Genomic DNA, 6,172 nt, shown 5'->3' with positions numbered 1-6,172 from the left:
AGAGTATGTCTTTACCGAAAAGAGAAATTGCCGACAAGAAGCATGAATCTCCAGACTGTGGCAGCTGGCTGTGCACTTAGCCCATCTACACTTTCTTCAATGTGGACTATGTGAAGGTGCTCACTTCAGTCTATTATTGGCTATGTATGCGTTGCCCTCCATCGCAGACGTGGTTTTGTGCTGTGGTGATCAAAATGACAAGGACGTGGGTGAAGAGAAGCACGAAGCCAGTATGCTCGACCACCCCGTATGCCCGGAGTGTCTAACGCTTGTAACCGAGCGTGGTGGGACGGCTGAAAGGTTTTGAAGGGAGCGTAGTGGTTAGTGCGAGGCGGCGTGCGTGGCGTATGTGGCTGTAGGTGTTCTGTGCAGTTGTGTTCATGGGTGTGTCTGATTTTGTGGTGGGAGCTATGTTTTTGTCGTCAGTGTGCCCGAGCGGTCTAAGGGGGTAGACTCAAGTTCTACTGTGTTCGCACTCGTGGGTTCAAATCCCACCGCTGACATACGTACTCCATTTCGTGTGGCCTCTCTCGCCACTGCTCTTGTCCTTGTTGCCGGGGTGGCGAATGTTTGTCAGTGTTTCTTCGCATTAGACACTCCCTTTTTTGCGTATGCTAGTCATTGGCTGCACCGTGTCGTCCCCCTAGCTGCACCACAGAAAGTCAGCGCGTGATAACCAAATAACGTCGTGGAACAGAGGGCAAGGCTCAATAACAGGCAGTTCGAGCCGCGAATCGTGTTATCAGCTAAAGTGCTCTGATCCGATTCCATACGGTCCTCTTCTTGCACGTAGTCTGCAACTCTTTAAAAGGGTGCTTCTATCAATAGCTTCTCAGCCTGACCACACCGTGTTCTTTATTCGGATTAAGAGGCGGTAATGTTTTTGTCGCCAGTCCGATTGCCAGTAGACATCACCGAAAGCAGCAGATGTGGGATAAAAAAGATGGCTAGATCATGCGCGAAATTCTGTGTTGGGTCAGGTCAAAGAGCCAGCTCGCGCAATTACGCCATAGGCGTATGTCTTTACCGAAAAGAGAAATTGCCGACAAGAAGCATGAATCTCCAGACTGTGGCAGCTGACTGTGCACTTAGACCATCTACACTTTCTTCAATGTGGACTATGTGAAGGTGCTCACTTCAGTCTATTATTGGCTATGTATGCATTGCCCTCCATCGCAGACGTGGATTTGTGCTGTGGTGATCAAAAGGACAAGGACGTGGGTGAAGAGAAGCACGAAGCCAGTATGCACGACCACCCCGTATGTCCGGAGTGTCTAACGCTTGTAAATGAGCGTGGTGGAACTGTTGGAAGGTTTTGAAGGGAGCGTAGTGGTTAGTGCGAGGCGGCGTGCGTGGCGTATGTGGCTGTAGGTGTTCTGTGCAGTTGTGTTCATGGGTGTGTCTGATTTTGTGGTGGGAGCTATGTTTTTGTCGTCAGTGTGCCCGAGCGGTCTAAGGGGGTAGACAAAAAGTTCTACTGTGTTCGCACTCGTGGGTTCCAAATCCCACCGCTGACATACGTACTCCATTTCGTGTGGCCTCTCTCGCCACTGCTCTTGTCCTTGTTGCCGGGGTGGCGAATGTTTTTTAGGGTTTCTTCGCATTAAACACTCCCTTTTTTGCGTATGCTAGTCATTGGCTGCACCGTGTCGTCCCCCTAGCTGCACCACAGAAAGTCAGCGCGTGATAAACAAATAACGTCGTGGAACAGAGGGCAGGCTCAATAACAGGTAGTTCGAGCCGCGAATCGTGTTATCAGCTAAAGTGCTCTGATCCGATTCCATACGGTCCTCTTCTTGCACGTAGTCTGCAACTCTTTAAAAGGGTGCTTCTATCAATAGCTACTCAGCCTGACCACACCGTGTTCTTTATTCTGATTAAGAGGCGGTAATGCTTTCGTCGCCAGTCCGATTGCCAGTAGACATCACCGAAAGCAGCAGATGTGGGATAAAAAAGATGGCTAGATCATGCGCGAAATTCTGTGTTGGGTCAGGTCAGAGCCAACTCGCGCAATTACGCCATAGGCGTATGTCTTTACCGAAAAGAGAAATTGCCGACAAGAAGCATGAATCTCCAGACTGTGGCAGCTGGCTGTGCACTTAGCCCATCTACACTTTCTTCAATGTGGACTATGTGAAGGTGCTCACTTCAGTCTATTATTGGCTATGTATGCGTTGCCCTCCATCGCAGACGTGGTTTTGTGCTGTGGTGATCAAAATGACAAGGACGTGGGTGAAGAGAAGCACGAAGCCAGTATGCTCGACCACCCCGTATGCCCGGAGTGTCTAACGCTTGTAAATGAGCGTGGTGGGACGGCTGAAAGGTTTTGAAGGGGGCGTAGTGGTTAGTGCGAGGCGGCGTGCGTGGCGTATGTGGCTGTAGGTGTTCTGTGCAGTTGTGTTCATGGGTGTGTCTGATTTTGTGGTGGGAGCTATGTTTTTGTCGTCAGTGTGCCCGAGCGGTCTAAGGGGGTAGACTCAAGTTCTACTGTGTTCGCACTCGTGGGTTCAAATCCCACCGCTGACATACGTACTCCATTTCGTGTGGCCTCTCTCGCCACTGCTCTTGTCCTTGTTGCCGGGGTGGCGAATGTTTGTCAGTGTTTCTTCGCATTAGACACTCCCTTTTTTGCGTATGCTAGTCATTGGCTGCACCGTGTCGTCCCCCTAGCTGCACCACAGAAAGTCAGCGCGTGATAACCAAAAAACGTCGTGGAACAGAGGGCAAGGCTCAATAACAGGCAGTTCGAGCCGCGAATCGTGTTATCAGCTAAAGTGCTCTGATCCGATTCCATACGGTCCTCTTCTTGCACGTAGTCTGCAACTCTTTAAAAGGGTGCTTCTATCAATAGCTTCTCAGCCTGACCACACCGTGTTCTTTATTCGGATTAAGAGGCGGTAATGTTTTTGTCGCCAGTCCGATTGCCAGTAGACATCACCGAAAGCAGCAGATGTGGGATAAAAAAGATGGCTAGATCATGCGCGAAATTCTGTGTTGGGTCAGGTCAGAGCCAACTCGCGCAATTACGCCATAGGCGTATGTCTTTACCGAAAAGAGAAATTGCCGACAAGAAGCATGAATCTCCAGACTGTGGCAGCTGGCTGTGCACTTAGCCCATCTACACTTTCTTCAATGTGGACTATGTGAAGGTGCTCACTTCAGTCTATTATTGGCTATGTATGCGTTGCCCTCCATCGCAGACGTGGTTTTGTGCTGTGGTGATCAAAATGACAAGGACGTGGGTGAAGAGAAGCACGAAGCCAGTATGCTCGACCGGGAGCTATGATTTTGTCGTTCGTGTGCCCGAGCGGTCTAAGGGGGTAGACTCAAGTTCTACTGTGTTCGCACTCGTGGATTCAAATCCCACCGCTGACATACGTACTCCATTTCGTGTGGCCTCTCTCGCCACTGCTCTTGTCCTTGTTGCCGGGGTGGCGAATGTTTGTCAGTGTTTCTTCGCATTAGACACTCCCTTTTTTGCGTATGCTAGTCATTGGCTGCACCGTGTCGTCCCCCTAGCTGCACCACAGAAAGTCAGCGCGTGATAAACAAATAACGTCGTGGAACAGAGGGCAGGCTCAATAACAGGTAGTTCGAGCCGCGAATCGTGTTATCAGCTAAAGTGCTCTGATCCGATTCCATACGGTCCTCTTCTTGCACGTAGTCTGCAACTCTTTAAAAGGGTGCTTCTATCAATAGCTTCTCAGCCTGACCACACCGTGTTCTTTATTCGGATTAAGAGGCGGTAATGTTTTTGTCGCCAGTCCGATTGCCAGTAGACATCACCGAAAGCAGCAGATGTGGGATAAAAAAGATGGCTAGATCATGCGCGAAATTCTGTGTTGGGTCAGGTCAGAGCCAACTCGCGCAATTACGCCATAGGCGTATGTCTTTACCGAAAAGAGAAATTGCCGACAAGAAGCATGAATCTCCAGACTGTGGCAGCTGGCTGTGCACTTAGCCCATCTACACTTTCTTCAATGTGGACTATGTGAAGGTGCTCACTTCAGTCTATTATTGGCTATGTATGCGTTGCCCTCCATCGCAGACGTGGTTTTGTGCTGTGGTGATCAAAATGACAAGGACGTGGGTGAAGAGAAGCACGAAGCCAGTATGCTCGACCGGGAGCTATGATTTTGTCGTTCGTGTGCCCGAGCGGTCTAAGGGGGTAGACCTGTGTTCGCACTCGTGGGTTCAAATCCCACCGCTGACATACGTACTCCATTTCGTGTGGCCTCTCTCGCCACTGCTCTTGTCCTTGTTGCCGGGGTGGCGAATGTTTGTCAGTGTTTCTTCGCATTAGACACTCCCTTTTTTGCGTATGCTAGTCATTGGCTGCACCGTGTCGTCCCCCTAGCTGCACCACAGAAAGTCAGCGCGTGATAAACAAATAACGTCGTGGAACAGAGGGCAGGCTCAATAACAGGTAGTTCGAGCCGCGAATCGTGTTATCAGCTAAAGTGCTCTGATCCGATTCCATACGGTCCTCTTCTTGCACGTAGTCTGCAACTCTTTAAAAGGGTGCTTCTATCAATAGCTTCTCAGCCTGACCACACCGTGTTCTTTATTCGGATTAAGAGGCGGTAATGTTTTTGTCGCCAGTCCGATTGCCAGTAGACATCACCGAAAGCAGCAGATGTGGGATAAAAAAGATGGCTAGATCATGCGCGAAATTCTGTGTTGGGTCAGGTCAGAGCCAACTCGCGCAATTACGCATTTAGAGTATGTCTTTACCGAAAAGAGAAATTGCCGACAAGAAGCATGAATCTCCAGACTGTGGCAGCTGACTGTGCACTTAGACCATCTACACTTTCTTCAATGTGGACTATGTGAAGGTGCTCACTTCAGTCTATTATTGGCTATGTATGCGTTGCCCTCCATCGCAGACGTGGTTTTGTGCTGTGGTGATCAAAATGACAAGGACGTGGGTGAAGAGAAGCACGAAGCCAGTATGCTCGACCACCCCGTATGCCCGGAGTGTCTAACGCTTGTAAATGAGCGTGGTGGGACGGCTGAAAGGTTTTGAAGGGGGCGTAGTGGTTAGTGCGAGGCGGCGTGCGTGGCGTATGTGGCTGTAGGTGTTCTGTGCAGTTATGTTCATGGGTGTGTCTGATTTTGTGGTGGGAGCTATGTTTTTGTCGTCAGTGTGCCCGAGCGGTCTAAGGGGGTAGACTCAAGTTCTACTGTGTTCGCACTCGTGGGTTCAAATCCCACCGCTGACATACGTACTCCATTTCGTGTGGCCTCTCTCGCCACTGCTCTTGTCCTTGTTGCCGGGGTGGCGAATGTTTGTCAGTGTTTCTTCGCATTAGACACTCCCTTTTTTGCGTATGCTAGTCATTGGCTGCACCGTGTCGTCCCCCTAGCTGCACCACAGAAAGTCAGCGCGTGATAACCAAAAAACGTCGTGGAACAGAGGGCAAGGCTCAATAACAGGCAGTTCGAGCCGCGAATCGTGTTATCAGCTAAAGTGCTCTGATCCGATTCCATACGGTCCTCTTCTTGCACGTAGTCTGCAACTCTTTAAAAGGGTGCTTCTATCAATAGCTTCTCAGCCTGACCACACCGTGTTCTTTATTCGGATTAAGAGGCGGTAATGTTTTTGTCGCCAGTCCGATTGCCAGTAGACATCACCGAAAGCAGCAGATGTGGGATAAAAAAGATGGCTAGATCATGCGCGAAATTCTGTGTTGGGTCAGGTCAGAGCCAACTCGCGCAATTACGCCATAGGCGTATGTCTTTACCGAAAAGAGAAATTGCCGACAAGAAGCATGAATCTCCAGACTGTGGCAGCTGACTGTGCACTTAGACCATCTACACTTTCTTCAATGTGGGACTATGTGAAGGTGCTCACTTCAGTCTATTATTGTCTATGTATGCGTTGCCCTCCATCGCAGACGTGGATTTGTGCTGTGGTGATCAAAAGGACAAGGACGTGGGTGAAGAGAAGCACGAAGTCAGTATGCCCGACCCACCCCCGTATGTCCCGACGTGTCTAACGCTTGTAAATGGACCGTGGAGGGGACGGCCTGAAAAGGGTTTTTGAAAGGGGGCCGTAAATGGGTTAATTGCCGAGGCGGCCGTGCCGTGGTCGGTATGGTGGGCTTGTAAAGTTGGTTCCTGCTGCCGTTTGTGGTTCCCATGGGGTGGGGTTCTGGAATTTTTGGTGGGG

At 50.1% G+C, this 6,172-nt stretch overlaps 1 non-coding gene across 1 annotated transcript; it reads left to right on the top strand.

Annotated features, from left to right (window-relative positions):
- Positions 1–4,141: 4,141 nt before the first annotated feature.
- PITG_30521 lies at positions 4,142–4,213 on the top strand. The gene has a single exon. It is a non-coding gene; the product is annotated as a tRNA-Thr (tRNA).
- Positions 4,214–6,172: the final 1,959 nt, after the last annotated feature.

Source organism: Phytophthora infestans, genomic scaffold (genome assembly GCF_000142945.1).
Source record: "Phytophthora infestans T30-4 supercont1.133 genomic scaffold, whole genome shotgun sequence".
NCBI classification, from domain to species: domain Eukaryota; phylum Oomycota; class Peronosporomycetes; order Peronosporales; family Peronosporaceae; genus Phytophthora; species Phytophthora infestans.
This window is presented reverse-complemented; position numbering and strand designations above follow the sequence as displayed.